The sequence below is a fragment of the Herpailurus yagouaroundi genome, unplaced genomic scaffold (assembly GCF_014898765.1).
Source record: "Herpailurus yagouaroundi ecotype Mexico unplaced genomic scaffold, PumYag 163, whole genome shotgun sequence".
Lineage (NCBI taxonomy): Eukaryota > Metazoa > Chordata > Mammalia > Carnivora > Felidae > Herpailurus > Herpailurus yagouaroundi.
In genome coordinates this window covers 6,023,122-6,049,256 of record NW_024412404.1, presented here as the reverse complement: position 1 = coordinate 6,049,256, position 26,135 = coordinate 6,023,122, and the positions used below count along the sequence as shown (strand labels likewise).

The 26,135-nt window shown below is 40.7% G+C and overlaps 1 long non-coding RNA gene across 1 annotated transcript; it reads right to left on the bottom strand.

Moving 5' to 3' along the window:
- Positions 1-13,499: 13,499 nt before the first annotated feature.
- LOC121037504 (uncharacterized) lies at positions 13,500-15,495 on the bottom strand. The gene is made up of 2 exons (XR_005793794.1): positions 15,200-15,495; positions 13,500-13,798 (listed from the first exon to the last, which is right to left on the bottom strand). It is a non-coding gene; the product is annotated as an uncharacterized LOC121037504 (long non-coding RNA).
- Positions 15,496-26,135: the final 10,640 nt, after the last annotated feature.

The following is a 26,135-nucleotide window of genomic DNA, read 5'->3' as shown; positions in this document are numbered from 1 at the left end:
ATTGGGTCATCTTTTTAAGCACCTACATCAGTGCCTGACACACACATTCTAAAAATATTTTCTCAGGGGCACCTGGGTGGCTCAGTTGGTTGAGCGACCGACTTCGGCTCAGGTCATGATCTCACGGTTTGTGAGTTCAAGCCCCGCATCGGGCTCTGTGCTGAGAGCTCAGAGCCTGGAGCCTGCTTTGGATTCTGTGTCTCCCTCTCTCTCTGCTCCTCCCCTACTCATGCTCTGTCTCTCTGTGTCTCAGAAATAAATAAACATTAAAAAAATTGTTTAAATAAAAATACTTTCTCAGTTAAATAGAAAGGACAAATCTATGAAGAAAGTGTCTTGTGATATTGGGCAAGGGATCACAGATATCTCCTAATTATTCCCTAGATTTCCCTCAGTAGTCTATTATACCTACATTTTTGTTTTCAGTGTGAGTTAACTCTGGGTAACTGCATGGTCCATAGGGTGTAGACAAAGCCTCTTCCCAGATTAGGTTGGTTGAGACAGCTTTGCCTGGAAAAGACATTTACTATTTCTGAATAGACAACACCTCCACTCTCCACCTGCACACAGGATTAGAACAATTTTCTAGATACTTGTGTTTGGGTCAAGGAACCCTAATGAATTGTGCCCAGATCCAAAGCCTTACTCTCACACGTTACACCAGATTCCTTTGTGAGGAATGTGTTCATTAAACAACAAAACAAACAAGCAAAAACAAAAAAACAAACCATTGAGATGCTAGTATGTTATCCCTTTTGCTGAGAGCCAAGGGGGCTGAGCCCACTGATCCTCCAACAGCCTCCTGAATCCCAAAGCACAGAACTGGTTCTAGAAGACTTGGCTCCAACAGCGTAAGAACTGTGAAGCCACTACCAAATGTCACCGTCACATAGTCTCCCTTGCCTCAGGCCACATTCATTCTCTTTGTGGACTCTAAGAATGACACCTGCGTTTCATTTAGAATCTTCACAAGAACGAATGCTACTAGGTCTCCCCTGTCATCAAAAATGAATACGTCTGCACTTTGCTTCCTTTTCTTCTTCTACCGTTCCACTTTTCCCCAAACTTACCACACGGAACCCCATGCCACATAAATTCCAAGTGTGTGTGTATGACAGTGTTTAAGAGCTTGGGCATTAGAGTCAGATCGAACTGGATTTGAATCCAGACTGTTACTTCACTAACAGACGTTGGCCAGTTATTTAATCTTTCTGAGTCTCAGTTTCCCTATCAGAAAAACAAAGGCAATGGCGTTGAGTTCTTGATTTTTTGTCTGTGTGTGATGATTAAGTGAGACAACGCACATAGGGCACTTAGCACTGTGCCCAGCCTATGTGCCCGGCACATATGGCCTCGGAGTCCTTTTTTGCACGCCATGCGGGCTGATATCAGCAGCCTCACAAGCCCTCACCGTCCCTTAGTTTTAACTTCCAGCAGCCGACTGCCAATTCTTGAGGTGTTCATCCCAGAACTCCCAAAATGAATTTTATGTCTGCCCCATAGGCTGTATTTTAAATTGGACTGTACCTGACACCTACGTGTTTTCACGGGAGGAAGTAATAGCCAGAAACTTATTCTTATTCATCTGGATTCTCATAAACTGACCGGCTTGGACTGCGGCAGGGGTCCCTTTCAGACCGACTCGCAACACCATAGCGTCAAATTCCGTATCTCTGTACCGTGGCATGATAGTTGAAAGCATAGACACTGAAGTCCGGTGGCCTGAGCTGAAATTACATTTCTGCCTTTGTGCATCTTGTGCAAGTTACTTGGTTTGTTGTGCCTCAGTTTCTTCCATTGTAATATGGGATAATAGTAATAATGCCAATTTTGCAGCATTTTTGTGAGACTAAAATGTGTTAGTATACTACATAAAGTACTTAGAATAATACCTAGAAGATAATAAGCATTTTACGGCTGTGTGTTCACTTTTACTAACTACCTATAAAGTAGGATATAATTCACTAATTCTACAGGCATTTGCTAATTGGTGATTATGTGCCAACACTACACTCAAAGCTAAAAGATAAAAGAGCTTCCAATAAAAAAGACTTTCATATTATATATAATATATGTATATGTGTATATGTATACGTATATACACACATTATATACATATATATGCATATATCCATAGCACACATATATAACATGTAATATATTATATACATATACAAATATGCACAAACATATATCACATATGTTAGGCTACAACAACACCTGACATTTTATGATCTGAGATTACCAATCTGTTCCTTTTCACTTCTTTTTTTTAACCAATAATTATATGTGGGTTTACATCTGGACACACCAGTTGGACCAGCCTTCTGTGGGATGGGTGCTAAGAAAGTGTCACCTCTAAGTTTATCTCCCATCACTTGTTACCAAGATCCCAGCATCAAATCACATTCTTTACTAATCAAGCCACTGTCTGAAAACCAACAGTAACCGAAGCTGAAAAACTGAAGCCGTTTCCTAAATCTGTGACTGGAGACATGGAGAAGCAGCGTCAAGTTGAGTAAACAAAGGATGAAACTATGGCTAATTTGACCTGAATTCATGAGTTCTAGTGTATAGCATATGATGGAAGTGATATTTTAATCTGGATCTCATTCAAATCACAACGAGTTAATGGACAGAGCTGGTGTTATACCATTTGTGAGATGGACGAAAACTCTTTTTACCAGGCACTTGTCGCCCCTCTTAACAGGTGGCTGAGCCCCCCACTGCTGGCAGTTAAGAGTGCCTTCCACTCCCTCTCCATAATGAAGCCTGACTTCACTTAGCTGGCCATGAGGCTTATGTTGTTCTCTTTGACTACAAGGGTGAGGTCCTTTGAAGGCCAAGAAGTCATTGCCAATGAAGCAGCTGGTTCCCACTACTCCTGACCAACTCCACACTGTGGGAGCTGGAGGCTTCATTTACTCGGTTCTCAGTTTGCACCCATGCCCTGCCCAGCCCCCGACCCTCTGCTCCCTCTGATTCCTCATCCTCCGGCTTCGTCTCTGGCTTTGTCCTGGTTTCAGGCCATTGATGGAGACGAGTTCCTGCTCCCCAGTGACAGTCCCGCTGCTTCTGAATCAAAGTCAGCTTCTGTCAACCCCTGAAGCTTGTCCCTGTCTCTCCGGAGATTCTGCTTTTTATTGTCAACAAGGGTTATCACAGTGGCCAAACACTGAACTCTGCTGTGGGCCACTAACCAGCCTGAGGCTCTCCTCTGCTGCTGACTTCAAAGGATCATATAAGTGCATTTACTAGAAAAGTACAAGTCGGCTTGGGCTAAAGTGAAATACTTCCCAGAGGCATTTCCATCAGAAATGGTCCTTTCTAGAGCCAGCCACAGTTTAGGGGGGATAATTACTTGTATATAGTCATTTGTTTTTATTGAGTGCCTACTATATATATAGAATTCTTTTTATTTATTTCACTTTATCTAAGAATGACCTAAAATGAGAAATCTTTACCCCATTTTAAAGATGAGGAAATTGAGGTTCAGAGACTTTTTCTTAAACAGCACAATATCACACAAAGACTGTGTTCTCTCTGCCTTCTCACAACAGGGAGCTTTCTTTCTGCTCCTTAATCACACCAATATCAGTGGCTTCTAACTTTACCCCAAGGGTAAGGCTGACCCTAGAAGCAACTATGATGAGCCAAGCACAGATACATTTTTATGCCTAAGCCGGAATCCCTGATCTATTGAAAACAGCCTGCAAAGGAGTCAGCAGCCTGAGTTGTCCCAAATTTCTTATAATTTAGAAAGGGAAAGAAGAAAAGCCAATTTACAGGGCTAAATATAAAATGACCCATCAGTGTGCATCACCAAAGTTGCTATCACTCTGCTGTATATGGTGACCTTCAAATGGGCAAATAGGTCCCTCAGTTGTGTGGTGGTTGTTTTTTTTTTTTTTATTCCAACAAATGACCAAAGATATGTGCCCTTCTGCCATGCTAGTTTAACTTATTAAGCAGGCAGCAGGAATCCAAATGAGCAAAGACAATGCATTATACAAGTGACATCGAATTTATGTGACTAATTTCAGCACTCACAAAAAGGGTTTTCCTTACTTGCCTGCACTGTGCCATGCTATATTCTGGAAAATGGTGCTTCTTTTTGTTTTGGAATCCTGAATACAGAGTTACCTGCTAAGAAAAGACTTTCCATCTCTGTGGACAGTTTCCAGGAAGCTTCTCTGAAATAAGCTATTCCCAGATAACTGTTCAAAGGCCTGTGTCATTAGTTGAATACTGATTGTTGCTTCAATATAACATACTGACATGACTTTGAGAGACAGTTGAAAAACCCTTTAATTCTAGAAAATGAGTTGATGTTTTTTAGTTTGCTCTTAGAGCAGCTTCTGGTAATACGTGGTTTTTATGCATGATCAAGGGATAGTTATAAACATACGACATATATAGGTAAAATAGTAACCCACATATGGTCCTTTAGTTTGGTACTTGTGCTGTATGTCTTGGAAATTCAGGCAAGGGGTCGAATTTCTTAGCATTCAATCACCAGTTAGTCATTCAGCAGGCAATATCACATTTTAAACGTAAAACTGCACACAAAGATTATGTCCTTCAGGTTGTCTTCCCAGTTTACCTCTTTCCAATTCTGACAATAGTGTGATTCATTAGAGTCAAATATTCTTTATATTTCATTAAATGTATTGTCCCTCCTCTTTCCCACCCATGCTAATGGAACTTAGCAGTGGGCCTCACTTCTAGGAGTTACTACTGGGCTCTGTGAGTGGTATATGACATTTATTTTGGTTGTTACAAGGTAGGGTATTGGGTTAGGGTTTTCCAGAGAAACCAGACAGATAGGTGGATAGATAGATAGATAGATAGATAGATAAATAGATAGATAAATAGATAGATACAGAGATATTGATATAGATATATAACATGATGATGATATTTGTTATATAAGGAATTGGATCCTTAACTATGGAAGCTGAGAAATTCCACCACCCCCTGTCTGAAAGCTGGAGACCCAGGAAAGTTGGTGGAAATACCAATCCAAATCTGAAGTCCTGAGCACCAGGGGTAAGTTTCACTCCAAAGGACTCCCAAGACCAATGTCCTAGCTCAACAGTCAGGCTGAGTGAACAAAGTCAACCTTCCTCTGCCTTTTTATCCTGTTCAGGTCCTCAGTGGATTGGATGACACTCCCACATTGAGGAGGGCATCTTCTTTATTATTCAGTCTACCAATGCAAATGCTAATCTCTTCCAAAAATATCCTGACAGACACAACCAGAAATAATGTTTAACCAGACATCTGGACGTCCTGTGGCCTAGTCAAGTTGACACATGAAATTAGCCATCAGAAGTATACAATTATATATGCAATAAATTTTTTTAGCGCAAAATAACAGTGGGCACGCTCTATTCAGTAACATTTGAGGACCTAGAACATCTATCCATTTGTTCCAAAGGGTATATCCAAAGAGTATCTGAAGAGAATATTGGTTCTTCTTGAAATTGGCCTCTGGATCCCTTGATGCAGAAATGGGGCACAGGTGGGGCAGAGGCCTACTTGTCACCTGTTCTGTCTCCAGCTCTGAAGTCTTTTAAGGAATATTGGTCTGATGATAGCTACACTCCCAGGACTCTGCAGGAAATGTGACCCCAAGCTCACTGCCACTTAGTAGTTATTGAAACTTAACCAAGAGAAAAAATAGTGCAATTACTTAAAGAACAACTATTTTCCTGCTTTGGTTTCTGTGTCTCCCTCTCTCTCTACCTCTCTTTCTCTCTCTCTCTCTCTCTCTCTCTCTCTCTCTCTCTCAAAAATAAACATAAAAAAATTTTATAATAAAAAATGAACAACAATTTTCCCCTTTTCTAGATAGCCTAAGACATGCCCCTAAAGCAGGTCCTGGCGAGTACTTTAAACATCATAAGAACTGAGATAACGGTGCCTCCTCTTGCCATAGGCAACCTGAAATAAATCATTCTTCAAAGTTACATAAAACACAAGTGAATGCTAAAAATGAAAATATCCTTCTTCTTGGTTTTCCAATTGGATTAAGTCTGTCTTTCTTTTTTTCATGACAAATAATTTGCCACTGTCTTAAATACCAGCTTTGTCTGCCCATGTAGTAACCTAGCACTCTCCAGGAATTAAGCCATATTAGCAAAGGGAGAGGTATCTACAGTGAAATATATTGACCCCCACCATCTATCACTTCTGCCAGTGAAACCAATTTTCATGAATTATTTCTTGGTAAGAAACCATCGATCTCTGCCAAGGGATCATTTTTATGAAAAGCTTATCATCACATACATCATAAGTATGTTGCTTAGGACACCATCATACAGGGAATTTATATTTTATGAGTTTTTTATATCATGGATTTTGTGAATCATGCAACCGCCCAAGTTCCTTTTTCCAACCACCCATGGCTAGCACACAGGTAATTATGACAGATGTCCTCTGTCTCCTCCATTTGGAGATCCCACCCTAATTTTCTTCCATCTACTCACTCCACTTGTTATCTTTTTATCTTTCTATGCAACTCTCTAACAACCTTAATCCTCCATAAGACAATGAGTTATATATAAATAGGCTTATTTCTAGTTCCATAACATGATATACTTGTCGCTCTCATACAGTGATTCCTCTCCTAGGCAGGCAGAAATCTTGTGACATGAACTGAAATAAAATATGCTGGATTAATTTTTAAATACTTTTTATAACATTCATTTCATCTAAATGGTTACGTGGGTGATTTTTAAATTATTTTTCTTTATATATTTCTTAATTTCCAAAATTTCTTTAGTAAATACATATCAATTTTATAATCTAAAAAAACTAGAAAATTCAGGGGCACCTGGGTGGCTCAGTCGGTTGAGCATCCGACTTCAGCTCAGGTCAAGATCTCACGGTTTGTGGGTTCGAGCCCCACATCGGGCTCTATGCTGACAGCTCAGAGCCTGGAGCCTGCTTCAGATTCTGTGTCTCCTTCTCTCTCTGCCCCTCCCCTGATCATGCTTTGTCTCACTCTGTTTCCCAAAAACAAATAAATATAAAAATATATATTTAAAAAAAAAAACTAGAAAAATCATTCACATTAGTGCTATGTTATGTAATTATATAATAAAAACATGAAAATTCTTCATTCAGATTTTGGGAAGCTAACATAAATCAGTATGACATTTAAATTTCAGTGTAGGTTTACCTAATATGTTCAGCATTTCATACTTCCCAGTGACTCAGTATGAATAACCAAATGATTTTAAAATTATTCCTGAGATCCGTTTGTATTTTAATTTGAACAAATTATATTACAAACGTCCAGTTTTAAGCATGTTTTGAGTCCTAGATATTGCTTTATGGACACCTTATCTATGATAAGATTGATAAGCCTTGTTATGAAAAAAAAAATCCAAATAGTCCAAGTGGGCTGTAATGCTGTGAGTACTACCCAGGGGAACACCCTTGATTCTTAGAGATTAGATGGAAAAAGTAAATGTCATCGGCCCCCACTGAATCCCACCATCAATCTGGGAGATGTCAAGGCACTAGGTAAATAGAAAAAAAATGTAAAATAAATATCTTCAGAAGTTCCAAAGGCTATGATGTAAATGTTTTCAAGACAGAAAAATCACACTTTCATATGAACTTCAGCATTCTGCCTGCTATAGTAAGTTTTAACATCCTATCCACCCAGCGGAAGTTTTGGTTAGAGGGGCAACCACATGAAATCGCAGTCTGGTGAGGATTCGGGATTCCAACTGTGAGTCTGTCCTAAGACAAGAGACAACTGAGCATTCTGAGAAGCAACCTGAAGAAGCAGAAAGAACATCGGGAGGGAGTCAGGAGACCAAACTTGATGATTTGCCCAAGTAATTTTACCACTAGGAGCCTTGGTTTCCTTTTCTCTACTATGAGGAGATTGAATTGTGTGATCTTTGATGATCCTTCCATAACTGCAATCCAACAAATCCCTCAGTTGTGATAGTGTGTCAGTAGCCATCAAATGGTCGTTAACTCTGGTTACCAGTCATTGTGCTCCTACACAGAAAATTGACCTCACTCGTGTCCCCTTGGATTTAAAATTGCTGGTGATAAAGTCCCTAGAAGTAATTATTCCTGCTACCCTGGTGTGCAGCTCCAATTTGTGGCAATTAGATACGATTAGTCATAGTTTTCTTATCCTTTCACTCTTTTGGCTTTAGCATTCAGAAAGGGCAGGCATTCCAGAAAGTCACTGTGCTTCAGAATACGTACATCTGGGCTTCCAATAAAGAATATCTCTCAATTTTTCTTGATAATTATGGAGAAGGGATGGGCCCTTGTTTTCTACATCACTAGTAAAATTGCCCACAACTCAGGCTGGCAGAATTTTTGCCAAAAATAGAGAAATAAATCAAAAGGAAATCCTAGAGGACCTTGAGATTAATTTTATGTATTTTATTTTAAAATTACCCCTGATAAATATTGCTATTCTTTGAGGTTTCAGCTGTTATCCTATGGCTTGTCTTTCTGTTTTCATTTCAGCAGATAATTGCCTGCCTCAGGGTATTGTGGTTTTGTGTTTTTTTTGTTGTTGTTTTTTTTTTATAGGCAGAGATTTCTCATATCAGATTTTAAGTGCTTTCTGAAATTAACTCTTGGGCTCCCGTTTTGGTACAGCCAGGAATTAGGATCTAGTGAAGCCTATATGGGAGTGTTATGGATGTCTCCTCTTTTCTGCTTTCTCCAAATATGAATATTTGTACTAGGTTCTTGATGTGCTGCAGAGCTTATTAGGAAAATAATACTGCATGTACAACATTGAAACATGCTGTCTAGTTGTACATTCTACAGACCTTGTTCCTTTCACGTGTACCACCAAGTCTGTAGAAAAACATTAAGCTAGCACAGTTAAAGTGGCAAAAAAATAGGTGCTACGTAAACATCTATTGATAGGATCAATGAATGAATGAACACATGAAGGCATTTTCATTGATATCTTCTTTTTTAATGTTTATTTTTGAGGGGTTGGGGAGGGGCAGAGAGAGAGGGAGACACAGAATCCGAAGCAGGCTCCAGGCTCCGAGCCGTCTGCACAGAGCCCGATGTGGGGCTTGAACACATGAACTGTGAGATCATGACCCGAGCCGCAGTTGGATGCTTAACAGACTGAGCCACCCAGGCGCCCCTTCACTGATAACTTTTAAGTGACGCACAGAACACTCTCACGGTGCAGAGAAGCTATAAAACGAGCTGTTTGGTTGGTCAATAAAATAAACACATTCAGCCTTAGCTTTCAATATCCTCACCAGGACTGTTAGAGTGTCAAATTATAAATGAATGTGTAGCCTTTCTGGACCTTTTCATATTGGGTATCTGTGACTTTAGAGGCCTTCATAGGGGAAAGTCACTAAAGAGTATTTAAACTAGCAGAAAAAGAAAGTGGCTGAAAGATATTTTTAGAGATCATTTTTGTTTCACAGTCCACAGGCCATTACAGCAGAGCCTCAGGGTTGGACTCTGGTCCCCAGACATTTCAAATAAGCAACAATAGTTTGTTTTTCAAACAGCTACAGAAGAAGAGCTAACAACTTGTGAACTGCCCTCTCATTTTAGTCTGCATGAGGGATAGATATTAGGTTTGAAAAACAGAGTTTATTTAACTGCTAAGGAAATTAGGCCCAGAGTAACTGGGACTTGCTTAAGATCACATGGCCACCAAGGGCAGAGTCACTAAACTATCCACCGTGCCCTGTTATCCAACACGTGTGACCACCAATGCCCTAAGGCCACAGTTCTCAGCTGGGAGTGACTTTGCCCTCCCAGAGGGTATTTCATCATCGCTGGAGACATTTTTGGCTGTCACAGCTACAGGGTGGGTGCTGGCATTGAGTGGGTAGCGGCCAGGGATGCTGCTTAACGCCCAGTAATGCACAAGACAGCCCCCCACCCCCAGCAAGCTATCATCTGGCCCACGAAACCATATCTAGACAATAAAGCGAGGAACAACAAGAATTCTTTTTTGGAAGGCTGGAAAGGGCAGTGGGGTGTGACAAATGAGCCGACAGAAGTCTTCCTCGGTCCCTGTCCCTTGATGTCTGTCACAGGACAGTCTCCTATTCAACACTTCGCAAGTGTGTAAAATGAAATTAATGGAAGAAAATGCATATTTGGGGGACAATCAGTCAAGGACGTGGTGGGAGCCGTCTGGACACCTAACCTTTCTCGTCTCGGAGCTTTCCCACACTTTTTCATCTGTAAATTCATAGGAGGATTAAATGACCAAGCACCCAGCTCATATATAGCATTTAGTAAATGTTAGCTACGACCACTGTCTAATTTCATCTTCCCAGGAGAGAAGAACTAGTATCCTAGTTTTATAGATGAAAAAACTGAAATTCAGAGACTGTCTTGTAGCGTCGTCAACAGCAGCAAATTCAGAGCAGAAAAGGGCTGAGGCAGGGGTGGGCGTATCTCCCCACCGTCTCCCCACCACGCCACCCTGGCTCTCTTCTCTTTCGCACACATGCCCGCCTCACAAGTAGGACATGACTACGGCATGAAAACTCTCCCTGGACACGCGGCTCACAGTTTGTATTTTAATTTTTACTTCTCTTTTAGCAACAACTACAAAAACCTGTAACATTTAAGCTGTTTCAGAACAAATAAAACTTTGGCTTTTCTTTCATACTGTATGTCGCTTATTTCATGCATTGTAATGGCCCATGTTTTACCAAAGTTTAGATGATAATGCAGCCCCACACTGAAGTGATGAACGGCAAAGGGAAACACAGTTAACTTCACTGTAAAGAAACCTGGTGTACATTCCTTTACTCAAGTGATCAAAGTTAACTTACCAATACTGGGCTAAACACCATTTGCCTCTTAGTATCATGCACTGAAAACACTTTGTCCCTTAAATTATATTCCCAGCAAACAAAGCCTAAAATATCAGGCAAATCGAAATTGTTCTATTCCCTTCGAAAATACCAAGGTCATAAAGACGAAAACATGGAAGAGGCACTATTCCAATTTTTAAAACAATTAAAGAGACACGGCTACTAAATAGAACGTGTGAGCCTGGATTGGATTCTGGACGAGGAGGGGCAATAGCTATAAAGGACTTGGTTAGAACCATTGGTATAATTTAATACAGACTTGGATCATATAATGGCATTTTATCAGTGTTAATTTTTCTTATGTTGGTCTCTTTACTGTAGTTAGGTAAGAGAATGTCGTTATTCCTAAGGACATGAAATATTTAGAGTTAAAGGCAGTTGTAATATTGGTACACCAGTTCTCTGGAAACAAATAATAGTAAGTCAAAACCCTAGTTTGTAGTGTCTGTTTATTTCTGTGGTGGAAATGCTCCCACCACGAATAATTTTAGAAGTCACTGAGTACAGAATTGGGACGACAAATGCACTGTATATTATGTATATTATTTTAATTATAATTATAATTATGTAAATTACATATATCATAAATTCTATTTATATATAAATGTATATGATTTAATACATGTAACCTACACATACATTACACTACATATACTCACGTATATATTATACATGTATATGTGCATCTATACATGTATTATATGTATAATCTATACATGTGTTAAGTGAGATAAAGCAAATATGGAAATACACTAATAGAGATTATAAAGGGATTCATGATAATGAAGCAGAGAAAAAGAGGGAGATTAAGGCAAAAGAGCACGATTTAAGAATTACAGAAATCAGTGACTCATTGAAAAGGAACAACATAGGAGTCTCGTGATAATTCTTTGTATTACACGTGAAACTTTTCTGTAAATTTAAAATTGTACCAAAAAAGTAAAGTTCAAAACCTATAGATTGTTACAAAAAAATGTTTCTCCAGGTTATTGGGATGATGGCAGTGTTTTAGGGAAGCATTAAACACTGATTACAACCTACAGGAAGCACATTTTGATGCTAAGCTTTGGAGACATTGAGAAAATTACTTCAAGTCAGTAATATTTCATCTTATGTGGGGGGTTAAATGTTAAAATCAATGAATATGTTGTGGCTTTAAAAACACTCTTGGGATGCCTTAAGTCTTCCGTTAAGACAGTACAGTACTGGCCTTCACTGAGTCAAGCCCAGCCAGTATTTGCTTCTTTAATAGAACCCCAGATGGAGAAGTTTAAGGACCACATTTTAATTTAAAAAAAACAAACACTTCCGGGGTACCTGGGTGGCTCAGTCAGTTAAGCGTCTGACTTCGGCTCAGGTCATGATCTCACGGTTTGTGAGTTCAGGCCCCGCGCTCAGGTCTGTGCTGACAGCTCAGAGCCTGGAGCCTGCTTCGGATTCTGTCTCCCTCTCTCTCTATCCCTCCCCGACCAGTGCTCTGTCTCTCTGTCTCTCAAAAATAAATAAATGTTGGGGCGCCTGGGTGGCGCAGTCGGTTAAGCGTCCGACTGCAGCCAGGTCACGATCTCGCGGTCCGTGAGTTCGAGCCCCGCGTCAGGCTCTGGGCTGATGGCTCAGAGCTTGGAGCCTGTTTCCGATTCTGTGTCTCCCTCTCTCTCTGCCCCTCCCCCGTTCATGCTCTGTCTCTCTCTGTCCCAAAAATAAATAAACGTTGAAAAAAAATTTTAAAAAAAAAAATAAATAAATAAATAAATGTAAAAAAAAAAAAAATTTTTTAAACAAACACTTCCTAACCCTCTGAATACTGGGACCACACTTAGCACTGAGAGATACTCACAACATAAGAGATGACTGGGCACATAGCCAACTAAAGAGATAACACATTCATTGCTCCCATACTCCCAGGCATATGCTTATGGAGAAGAATGGAACACGAACACAATTCAAATTCCTCTCTCTCTTTTTCTCTCTCCCTCCCTCCCTCCTACCACTCCTTCTCTCCCTCCCTACCTCCCTTGTTCTCCCCCACCTGGCAATTATAAGTTTCAGAGCCAGAATTATTTGAACCCCTCTCCCAAGGGTTATTCTCTTTTGCCACCTCACATCTGTCTCTAGAGGATGCCAGAATGGAGGACCACTTTCAGGAGACACTACATTCAAAGGCTAAAGAGGAAGAGATAGCAACACCAGACAAAGATGGGAGGAGACTGAGATTCGTCCAACTTCCGGGAGCTAAGAGAGCAGAAGTTGTTACTGAACAGTACCAACCGGTGTAAGAAAAGTCTGGAAAGGGAAGACTGGAAAAGATCAGAAAACTGAGACACTAGGTGAATCACGTGGCCCATCAAAAACGAGATGTCAATAGAGTAATAAGAGCAAAAGCCAGTGGAGAGCAAAGGAAATAGGGTGGCACAGTTCAGAGGCCTAACAGATTCTGTGTGTTTGTTTTCCAGACCTTTCCCCTTATTCCTCTGAGTTCACCGTGCACATCACAAAAAATGTGCTGCAATGGTCTCTTCACCAGGGTAGCGGTGCCCCTAAGACATCCTTTAAGTTATTTGGGTCCATTTGCGGTGTGAAGCTTTGCTCATGTGATTTGTGACTTTGAGGGGAAATAGGACTTGAGGGAAAGCCAGCTAGTCTGTGCAGACCAGTTTTTATTCGCAGAATGGGAAGTATAAGGCTCATGGGGAGCCTACTGTAGCGTCTCATGGGATCAGGGCAGAGCCCTCAGGACTGACTTGGCCCATCAGATAACGTCTAAGGAGCACATTTCTCCCCCACTTTGTGGGATTTCCTCCCACAACACACGACACTCCTACTTGTTGTCATGGGCTGGTTCTTCTACATTCAGCAGAGAGCAGTTCCAAAAGTGGGACATTGTCCGCACACAGTGTGCAGCCTTCAGTCTCCCACAGTGTGCCCCTTGTGACGCACTGTAACAAATAAACTCATTATCAGCTTGATAAAAGCCACCCCTCCCCCCCAACCCCATATTTCTATAATTATGAACATTTCATTAGTAAATTACCGGTTAGCTCGCTTAAGTCAGAAGCACTGTCAAGAGAGCATTTGTTGCCCTAGCTTTAAATCGCTCAAATAAGCAAACAAACAAGAAAACAGCAATATCTTTAGTAAAGATCACAATAATATGATAGAATATATACACTTCTGCTTTGGTAACTAAAACACAAAGCTGATGTTTTTAAAGAAGTAACAATGGTCAGGGGGCGCCTGAGTGGCTCAGACATTTAAGCGCCCGACTCTTGATTTCCGCTCAGGTCATGACCTCACGGTTCACGGGATCAAGCCCCGTGTTGGGCTTTGCACTGACAGCATGGAGCCCACTTGGATTCTCTCCCTCTCTCTCTGCCCCTCCCATGCTCATGTTCTCTCTCTCTCTCTCTCTCTCTCTCCAAATAAATAAATAAATTTTTAAAAATAGAAGTAACAATGGTCACTTGTAGAAAAATCCTGTGTCCCTCTAAAAGACTACAGATAGCCCGTTCCCCACCCATCTGACAATCACCATGCTCATGATTTTTCTCTTCACTACTCTGTGCCTCACCACTCTGCTGCAATTCTTTTTTTTTTTTTAATTTTTCAACGTTTTTTATTTATTTTTGGGACAGAAAGAAACAGAGCATGAACGGGGGAGGGGCAGAGAGAGAGGGAGACACAGCATCGGAAACAGGCTCCAGGCTCCGAGCCATCAGCCCAGAGCCCGACGCGGGGCTCGAACTCCCGGACCGTGAGATCGTGACCTGGCTGAAGTCGGACGCTTAACCGACTGTGCCACCCAGGCGCCCCACTGCTGCAATTCTTTAAATAGAAAACGTCCTTCTCATTGCAGACAGTGTGACCAGATTTTTGGTTCAAGAAAATAACATCAAAATATTTGGATGCAGGCAAGCTGACTACCACACACCAGAAAACTGTAAACTGTCAATTTTGCTCTTGCTGAAATTTTTTTGCAAACCTGCGTTTTATTGAAATTCAGAATATTCTTCTCAAAACACTATCCAGTATAATAATTAAATGTTGACACCATTTTCCAAAGTGGCTTGTGCATTAGCGCTCTTTCTCCCACTCTCTCTCTCTCTCTCTCTCCCCTGAGCATCTTTCTGGAAATATTATTAAGTATAATATTTGAATAAATGGTCGTGCAATTCTGGCAATATAGGAGCTCTGCTTGGTCATGCTAATCTTTCTTCCTTTTCTCTCTGGCAATATATTTGGGTTTTGTTCTAGTTTCCTAGGACTGCCATAATAAAGTACCACAAAGTGGTATATAAATAGAAAAAAAAGTGGTTTTATCTAAAAATTTTTTATCTTACCATTCTGGGCACTGGAAGTCCAAAATTAAGGTGTCGTCTGGGCCATTCTCACTGAAAGGCTCTAGTGGAGAACCTGTTCCGTGTCTGCCCCAGGTTCTGGTGTCACCTGTCATCCTCGGCTTATAGCTGCGCAACTCCAATTTCTGCCATCTCCTTATAGAGTTCTCCCTGTGTGTCTCTCTCTGTGTCCAGATTTCCCTCTTCTCATGAGGACACCATTGTGCAGCCACACCCCAGCAGACTCGAAGCCTAGGCTGGGTGATGGTTCAGTGAGGCCAAAGAAAAGATGTAGAGACAGCAATCAAGGCACAGGTTTATTGGGGGAACTTACATACAGAGAGTCCAGGAGCGGCCGACTGGACAAAGCATCGAGTCGTGGGACTAACATGCAGCAGGTTTCTACATCATAGCCACTCAGCCTAGTGACTATCAGTGGCCTTCCCCTCCTTGAACGGCCACAATTTCCAAGAAGATCAAGGCCTGCCACCTGAACACTCTTCATTACAAGGGAGATGCTCCAGGGTCAGCCACCCCCCGAGCTCCTAACCTTGAACACTGACCAGCATGTTCTTCTGCACATTCTGCTTGATGGGAGGGAGGACAGGATTGCTACATTCTCAAGGCAGTGATTTAACAAGCACATTCAGGATGTGCTTGCACAAACTAGCTACCCAGCGTGTACCACACGGCTATATCAGGTACCTAATGACCTTATCTCAACTTGATTCACATGCAAACACCCTATTTCCAAATAAGGTAACATGTGCAGGTGCTGCAAATTAGGACTTCGACATGTCTTTTTTTGGAGGGGACACAGGTCAACCTAGAACAGATCATCATCACAATACAGTTAATAACCCTCGTTAGAATGGTCACATCAATACTGCCCAGTTGAAACTTCAAACTACTAGCTAGTGGATCAACTTTTTCTTTTGTTTTTTGTTTTTTTTTTTTTTTATTCTACATAGTGTCCCAGGATGGTGGACATCATGTGGTATTCAGCCACTACATAAGTATCTCAGCTATGTGGAGTTCAGCACCTGACATCTGGAAACATCTAGCGTTTAATTCTATTACTTCCATTAATTCCATCTTTTGGTCACCGTGTAGTCCTAATCTGTTTCACTTTGTAATACTTATAAGGACTCAAAGTCGTAGGAGTTCTCAGAAGCCTAATACATGTATGAAGCAAAATTATAACTAACCCTTCATGCAGCTTCTTCTGTCCACCTGTTGTTTTCACTTTTTATTTCAAAAGTAACACATATTCATTGCAATAGATCAAACAATATAGAAGAGTATAAAAGAGTTATTACTAATCTCTTTCTCCCATGTTCAGCCCAGACCCGTGAAGTAACAAACAGAATCCTGCCACAGCTTTTCAATGCTCATAAATAAACATAAAAGGATATACGGTCATATAGGATTTTTTCACATTTATCAATAAAAAGACTTGGTATGCATATTAACTTACAGCTTGATCTTTCACTTGATGTAATCACAAATGCATAGATTTATGCACAGATTTCATGCATTTTCATATCAATATAGTAATTCCTAGTATTGCTACACCATAATTTATCCAACCATTCTTAAGCTGGAAGTTCAGATATCAGATATTTCCTGCCACAAACCTGCTTGTCCTTACCTGCTACTACAGCTGTAAAATAAATCCTTACAAGTTGAATTCCTGGGCCAAAGGACAGTTTTAAGTTTTTTATGAGATTACAGCAATTCACATTCCAACCAATAATGCGTCTTCTCCCCACACCCTTACCAGCACTGAAGTTATCGATACACTTTCCTGAGTAAATGTTCTCGTATTTTATTTTTCGTTAAGAGTCTTCAGTGCTTGCTTGTGGAAGTCACATAGCACACGACACAGCAAACGCACAGGTTTTCCCATTAAAGGCATCTATTCTCTCTGTAGACAGAGTCAGGTATTCTCGACCAAGTGTCGTCGACCCTACGCATCTGCTAAACACAGGACCTCCACTGCACCCAGTCAAGTGTACTCCAGGCCAATGTTGCTCCCTGGCTAAAGAAAGTCTCAGTTCACACAACCTCCTATTAGAATGCAGTCCCGGAAATGACTGGAACTCTTTAGAAGTTGTATGCCTTTTGGGAGTCTCATCCCACACTCTAAGTAGTTCATCCAAATACCCTCCCAACCACAGTAGTACTTTCTCCATTTTATTACACACATATTAATTAATATCCTGCCTTGATTCAGAAGGTTAGACAATTTTCTACAACATTGTTGATATTGATATAAATCCTGATGAAAAGTTCAGAAACATTTCTGCTGCCCTTCAGAAAAATCAGATTGTCCTAAAATTTTTAAACTCTTTCACTGGCTTTCTACTTGTCCCATCCATCAATATAACTATGCCCTTGGTATACTTTCTGTTGAAAATTATTCTAGTAATGAGTTAGAGTTTGAAATTTTTTAACAAAGATTTCCAGATTTTCTAAACTAATCTGAAAACAGTTCATGAACATTTGCTTGTCATGTTTCAATCAAATATAAAATAGATATATAAGTAGACGTATTTGATATCATGTCAACTGAAAGTTTTTTTGAGTATTAGGAAAGTAGCATGCTGAAAATTGTGGATTTATAACTTGCCTTGAAGTTAAAAGAGATATTTAACAATGTAAGTAAACTTATTGAATTTTGTATATGACTACAATTTCAAAGTAATTTAGGAAAGTAACAAAGAAATCCATAATTATTTTCCAAATAACAAGTTCTAGAAAATCTAATAAAAACATAGCTGAAATGTAAAATTTGCATATAAATTTAGACTTCATATTTCAAAGCTGGTAAATATATTGTAGAAAAGGAGCTTTTAATTTCAATTTATGCATACCTACAAGGGCATGAAAGTTTAAATGAACAGAATAGAGATGTTTCAACATTGGTTTGACTAATTATTAGCAAGCTACTTATTTCCAAGGTGTCCTCTGGCCATTTCATCAGTAATAGTATGTATATACTACAATTATTAGAGGAGCTAGACTTTATTTATAAAGGCATAAGGTTGAATCACACAAGACTGAATAATTTCACTATTTAGTTTTTCTCTAAGAATAGAGAGCCCAAGAATAGGAAATAACCAAAGATACCATTCCATTTAGCATGGGACCCATGTAAGCAGATGCACTTTGCTTTTACAATGACTTGATCTTTCCAAATAATTTGATTGATCCTGAAATACATATAGATACAGTACTTAAGGGAAAAACTATTTCCTCCCGTCATGGATTCCCCCTGTCTGTTTGGGGCAAAGACAAGTGCCCAGCTTCTTCATAAGGAAAGGGTAAGCTTGGTGCTTTGATGAATGACGTGCGAAGGACTGATGAGAGAACCCAGCAACGCCTTATAGAATCAAGTGCTGTATAAAGTAAAGCAACATTTATTAAGCTTTTGAAACTGCACTGCTTCCTTAAAAATGAATCGCAAATTTAATTGAAAAGCTAAATTGGAATAGTGACAGTAATAGCACCCAAAATAACAGTGAGCAAGTTTAGTCCCATTGCAGCCCCATTACCAGGGTATGTGGTTAAGCTAAAAAGAAAAAAGGGAGGAAAAAAAAAAAAAAGTCTATGTCCTGCTCTCAGCTCTCAGTCCCTCTGTGCATCAGCTTTATACTTAATGGCTGGCTGCCATCCAGGAGGCTGTTCCAGGCCTGACATGATCACCACAGCCTACAGAGAAAGAGCAAGTATCTCTCACAGGACATAGGTGAGGAAAGTAAGTTTCTTTCCTGGAATTACCATCAAACTTTTTCCTGCAACTGTCTGACCTGAATTGAGTCTCTTCACCCATTGCTGTGGCTAAGGAGATGGGGCTGACATCAGCCAGCCCCCACCTCTGGAATTGGCTGTATAGGCAACTCTACCCAAACTGAAAGGCTAAGAATGAGGTAGCATTGGCCAATATGTGACCAAACTATGATTTCCGAGCTCGATATTAGATTTAAGCAATATTGTCTATGGTCCATTTAAAAGTGTATTCATATTCATTTCTACTCTTCATTCTGTCATTTGAATGTATTTCTTCTCTGAAATTAACACGTTATTTGGTTAATTCTCATCTTTCCTAATTCTCAGGTTTATTTGATCTTGGATAAGTTTTATGAAAAACAGAATTGTAAGATGAAAAGGTGGTGCTACGGTCTGAATGTGTTCCCCGACCCAACTGCCCTACTGATCCTCCAAATTCATATGTTGACTTCCTGAACGCCAAAGGTGATAGTGTTAGAAAGAAGGGCTTTTGGGAAGTGACTTGGCCATGAGGGCAGCGCCCTTATGAATGGGATTAGTGATTTTACAAAAGAGGCTCCAGAGAGATCCCTAGCCTCTTCCACCATATGAAATCACAGGGAGAACAAGAGGTCCCTGACCAGAACACAATCATTCTGGCACCTCGATCTTGGACTTCCCAAACTCTAGACTGTGAGAAAAAAATTTCTGTTGCTTATGAGTTACAGTCTGCAGTATTTTGTTATAGCAGTCCAAAAGGAATAAGACAGATGGTATTAATGCATTTTCTAAATCAAGAAATTCACCAAGGATCTTCAGTTAGTTTAGGCACCAAAAAAAATTTTTTATTGAAAATAAGAATTATTTGCATTTTTGTTTTTCAGGATTTAACATCATATCTCTGATTATGTGCCTGTGTGCCCACCTAAGGGACATAAATGAGTCCCAGTTATTAAAAAGAAATGCACTTATCTAGGTTCTGTAGTTCCTTTTAATTGTGTTTCTGTAAGAGTTTGTGTTTGGAGGGAACAGTGAATGCAAAGGATCTCAACAGCTGATGAAACCCCTTTTTCAATTTTTTCCAGAACTGCTGTTGCTTTTTTGGAAAGCATTTGACCACCATCTGCCCTCTGCCACTAGGGCCCCAACAGCTGCATCTTGCAATGTTGCACGGCAGCAAAGACAAAGGTTTATACCACACACAACTGGCTGTCATAACGGGAGCCTGTGGTCCAGTTATACAGTCCATTAAAAAATTCAAACATTTATACCCATATTAGGCTTCCTGGCTATCTGGTTCATGCCAGCTCCTCCCTAGGGCAGCCCTGCTATGACTCATCGCCCACCCCAGGGAGCCCAGCCTAATTTACTGCTTTACATCCCCAGCCTCGTTCTTTCCGCAGACGTTCTCATCCAGATGCCACTGCTGTGCTGAAGGGGTAGGCTGGAGCTAAGGATGGAGATACCTTCGTGATCTCTCGTTCACTTAGAGCTAGTTGGGTTATGTTGGAGTAGGGGCCTTTCCCAAATCCCCAAGACATGCACAAGGGCAGTAAACTCCACTCATATTTCTCTGGTGTTTGCTCTTCTCAACAAAAAAATGGCGGTCATAAACAGTATTGAACAAGCAGCATTGCAAGAGCCAGGGTGGAACCATCTAGTATCTTGTTTGTTCTCATTTTAATCATCTGCCCACTTAACATATGCATGAAAACTTAATCATTTCCAGCCTGAGGCTTTTAGACAGCAGCAATGGCAGACAGCAGGAGAGTCTTGAAAACTGTGAAGCCAATGTAAATTTAATGGGTCAAAACAAATTTCTTAGCACCTGTTGGTCTTTAAAGACTCTTAGCAAGCCATTCCTCTTCTTCCCAGGGGACTTGAAGACAGCCATTCCTGGATTATTTGGATTTTTCATGGTCTTTTAGCCACTATTCAACAAGTATAATAAAGCACCACATTCATTTATTCTAATAGTAATAAAAAGCATGGATCAGTGCCTCCTGAGACTTGAATTCCAAACAGAAATGTTTTGTAGAAATTCAATACTCATAAAGCTGATTTCTACATATTGATTTTATATGAACTTCCAAGTGCATAAAAAGTAGAAAGTGGAATTTTAAAGAAGATACGCACAAGGTGGTATGAACCAATTTGAAAAGATTTGGAAGAGGCTTGCTGTTTTTGTTTTTGCCTTATTTGGTTTTGTTTTCCAGCATTCTAGGAGAAGGCGTATTCCCCCAGAGCAGAAATTGTGTTTATCCCATTTAGGACACTCCATCCATGAGATAATTGAGTAGAATTGGATTTGGAAGGACCGTGGAAAGGAAGAATGTCTTACTGGTCATAGCAATGAGTTCCTTTTCCTCTGGTCCAGATTTTTGTTGTTGTTGCTGTTATCCTAATAACAACAGCAACAGCAATCATGATGTCAACAATAGCTAAGTGTTTCGAGCATTGAGGTTCATGCTGGGCATTGTGCCAGCATATATATCATCTTTATGTATACCTTCTGTCTTAAATCTCATCACAACCCTGTAATGCAGTTACTTCCATTATCCTCATTGTATAGAGGTGGTAATTGAGGCAAGGGGAGGCTAAATAACTTCCCTCAGTGCATACAGCTAGTAAGTGGCAAAGCAGGGATTTGCATCCAAGTCCCTCCCACTACCCCCTCTTCTGACCCAGAGTTCATTTTCATCCACTGGCAATTAATATCTCACACTAATATTTTTTCATCTTTCCCTGATAATAAATCTAGCATCAGGTATGTAAAGACCATCTTTGGGAAGCAACAGATCTCACCCTTTTCAGCTTTCCCACTGTGTCTTATTTAAAAATTTCCCCAAAGTATCAGAGAAAAAGCCCTTCCTGTCATTGGGTAGATTAAAATGGCAAGATGAGGCGCCTGGGTGGCTCAGTCGGTTAAGCATCTGACTTCAGCTCAGGTCATGATCTCACAGTCCGTGAGTTCGAGCCCCATGTCGGGCTCTGTGCTGACAGCTCAGAGCCTGGAGCCTGCTTCAGATTCTGTGTCTCCCTCTCTCTCTGCACTTCCCCTGCTCATGCTCTGTCTCTCTCTGTCTCAAAAATAAATAAAAATATTTTTTAAAAAAAGCTAACAGCTTTAAAAAATAAATAAATAAAATAAAACAGCAAGAGTGTTTGAGTACATTCCTTAGACCACTCCTTTTTTTTTTTCTTTCATCTAAGGACCATCTAAAATCATTGCCAAGTAAAAACAAATCATTAATACTGAGCTTGTCTTTCACTCATAATGAGATGACAGGTTTAATTGCTTGATACTGTCCCTGGTTGTCAATAGTAAGATTTCGTTCCCCATAGAGGAATAAAGGAGGGACCAGTTGTTTGTTTAAAGCTCCCAGAACATTTTTCATTTGTGGAGATGGATTTTGAATCTTTATTTCAAATCCGGTAATATGTTCACATACAGCATCTACTTAAGCTAGAATGTGTACGTAGGTTAAGTTCCTCTCTTCTGAAGTAAACAACTTTGAGTGAGGCATTTTAGACATGTAGATGTGTATTTCAACCAGAGATAAAAAGTAGGGGTATATTTGGAAGATCTATGATTTTCTGAGCCTTCCCCCCACCCCAAATATGAATTTAGACTGGGGCGCCCAGGTGGCTCAGTTGGTTGAGGGACCAACTCTTCATTTTTGCCTCAGGTCCTGATCTCCCAGTCATGGAACTGAGCCCTATGTTGGGCTCCTGCTGAGCGTGGGCCTGCTTGGGATTCTCTCTCTCCCTCTCTCTCTGTTCCTCCCCTGCTCACACACTCGCACTCTCTCTCTCTCTCTCAAAATCAATAAATAAACATTTAAAAAATAAATTTAGATGGCCACACATTGCCATCTTTAAGACTGAATGATGCAGGTTTTGGAGAATGCACTGCCAAACACGGGACGCCCTACCTTACCTGTGAAGATGAGTATGCTTCCAGATGATATGCAGGTTTGTGTTCTAACTCGTCCTGGGAAACAGAAGTCTAAACTCCGAGGAGCAGTGGAGACATGATCAAAGCATCTCCTATCTGAGAGAGGGAAGTGAGACCTTTCTCCTAAGCCAAGGTTTAGGAGAGAGATGGCTTCTGGAGGACTCTTGTGAAGGGTCCTATCAAATAAACCTTCCAACTAGTGAATTTCATGTTTTCTTTTTGCAATTGCCTGATGTTACCCTCAAGTCTTATGATTAAGACATATTAATTTTGCTCTGGATTAATTTAATAAGAAAAAAAAAGCTGTTTCCTAGCTTGAGGAAAATGGAAATAAAAATCCTACAAAACCTATCAATCAGAGCTGCCTAGGGCAGTTGTCTGGGGCCAGGGATGGCAAGCAACAGCAAGCTGAAATAGAACAGACCAATCCTGGGAATTGTCTAGACATGTTTCCTATGTGTCACAGGGCTCTCATCTCCTAAGTGGAATATTTCCGAGGGAAGGAAACTGGGCAGAGCTGGAGACTATCCTGTCCAAATGGCTTGCCCAACTCTAGAAAGGAAATTGACTCTCATCTGCTATAGACTGTCTTGCTTATAACAACAGAGTCTAAAGCTGGTTGGAGGAGAGGCCATGAAAGTGGAAGGGAGAGTAGGGTATTCTCATTTCCAGATCTGGGAGGCTGCCCCTACTGTTCTTAAAGGGAAGAACAATAATTCATCATTGAGTGTTAACAACATCTTGTGTTTATATAAATCGTTAAGCTATAATTTTTTTAAAAACCTAGCATTTGTTAGGAGTTACTATTCGTAGTTACCATATTAGATGCTTTTCACAAATTAAACTCCACATGGAGTAGATACCTCATGCAGTAGAGACTATCATTTTACAGGTGGGGGCCTGAGGCTCAGAGACATTCACCAATGTGCCCAAGGTCACCCAGCCAAAAAGTAATGGAGTCAATTTGACTCCAGAGTACGATCTAATTTTCATTATACTCTACTAACTCTTGCTTCACTAAGCACTTCCCAACGTAGAAAATGTGTTTGATCTTCACACAGGCCCGTTAAAGTAAGCAGGAAATACGTGGTCATTCCCCATTTTTCATAAAAGGACATTGATGTTAGGGATGTTGCCCATCTCATCTTGCCTATTGAATTGTTGCCTAAGAAGGGAATACAGCCCTATTCTCTTGACTCCTGGTTCTTTGTTCCTGCCACTCACAACTGAATGCGACTGTATTAATGAGGCGTCTATGCAAACGCCACTCTGCTGGTTCATATAAAAGGGAATGGAACAAAACCCAGTCTTGACCCACCAGAAAACTAAAATCTGCACAGATACAAAATCATCTCTAACTTTTGTTCCACCAAGGATTATGGACGATCTGCTATATTGCACTGTTGTGGATGCCAGGGATGATTGATGATAAAAACAGCTGCTCCCCAGACCCAGCCCATGGGGTCAGAAAGGAGGTGGTCCTAAGAACACTTTCAATACCGCAGGACAGGGACTGTGGGGAGACGGAAGTTCTTCATTCTGCCTCGCTGGTGTAAGGGGATACATACGGGTATCTGGGCAGTCTTCACAAAAGAGGTAACACACAGGTGCATTTAAATGAGTACCTGGGAATTTGCCGGCTGAGCATGGCACAAAAGACATCCTAGAGTACAGACTGCACCTGTCAAGGCCCCGAGAAGGCAAGGACGTTGCAGCTCATTTGGAGAGAGCTTCAATCTAGTGGAGCATGGCCTGTTTTGGACCAGGTGGGGAGAGGTAGGACCGGCAAAGGTGGACAGATGTCAGGACCAGAAGTGCCTCATTCATCTGTTCCAAAGGCCAGTGAGGAGTAGGTTGTTGCCAAGAAGAGACAATGCAAGGGCCAGAAAGGAGGAGGCACGTGGAGCTTGCGGCAAAGTCTCCTTTCTAGTCTTCAGAGCCACCTTTCATTCCCAAAAGACAAAGTTGCTAATGTTTTTGTCGCTGTCACAAGGCAAACCATTTCACTCTGACCCGAACCAACTGACCCATGGGTCAGGGTCATCAGAATTGTCATAATCCACATCTGTGAGTGTTTGCCAGGATCACTTTGTGATGTCTACATTTGGACTCATTTTCTACTGCACCATCTGTTTAAAACTGATCCTCGCAGGTGGCTGGCTGCCTGTCAGATGCCTCACATTTTGTCATGTGCACTGCGAGTTAAAAGGAAAAAGAAGCTCTTAAGAGCATGTACTCCTGTGTCTTTATAAACCAGGGTGAAAACAACTATTCACAAAGTCAATTACTTTGTGCAGGGCTTGCACATACACAATACTTTTGTGCATGTGTGGAATGATCCGGGGGGGGGGGGGGGGGGCACTGGTGGTGAAGTGGGTGGGCAGGTGAAGGAGTATGCAGGGACAATCACAATTAAGAAAGGACAGGAGGGCACGTGGGTGGCTCAGTCGGTTAAGCATCTGACTCTTGATTTCAGCTCAGGTCATGATCTCCTGGTTCATGAGTTCAAACCCCACATTGGACTCTGAGCAGACAGTGCAGAGCCTGCTTGGGATTCTCTCTCTCTGTCCCCCAACACTGCTTTATTCTCTCTCTCTCAATATAAATAAACTTAAAAAAATAAGAAATATAATAAAAAGAAAGGACAGGAAAATTCTATAATCTGATTGCTACAAATGCTTTACCTGCCCTCATTTTCAATTGGCTCAGAAAATCAATTAGAAGCCCGGATATTAGTAAGTATTGTGTATTATTTTGGCTCTTCTGTGTGATATGAAGGAGTCAAGAGGATTGTGTGCAAGCATGCATGCTTACTGATGTGTGTGTGTGTGTGTGTGTGTGTAGACAGTTAAAAGCACTGACCTGAAAATTCCACCAGCCGACAGATTTTTGTAGAATTTTTCTGCCCACCCAGACAGTTAATTCTCCAAAAGCTAATTAGGATGTTAAATTTAACAAAACGCACCACTTCCAGAAAAAAAGAACGGGTTCGACAACCTAACACTTATTATATGTAATGATTGGTGAGGGGGAAAAACAAAACATAACAAAATATGTCAGTGAAGAAGTCTTAGTTTGCAGACTGAGGCAGAGGAATCCGATTTGACTATTTCTAGAATACGAACTAACCCGTGAGTGGCGACCCTATTCCCTGATTTAAGGTTTTCCATGGTCAGTCTCCACTGTGACCTCATAGACAATAACTGATCT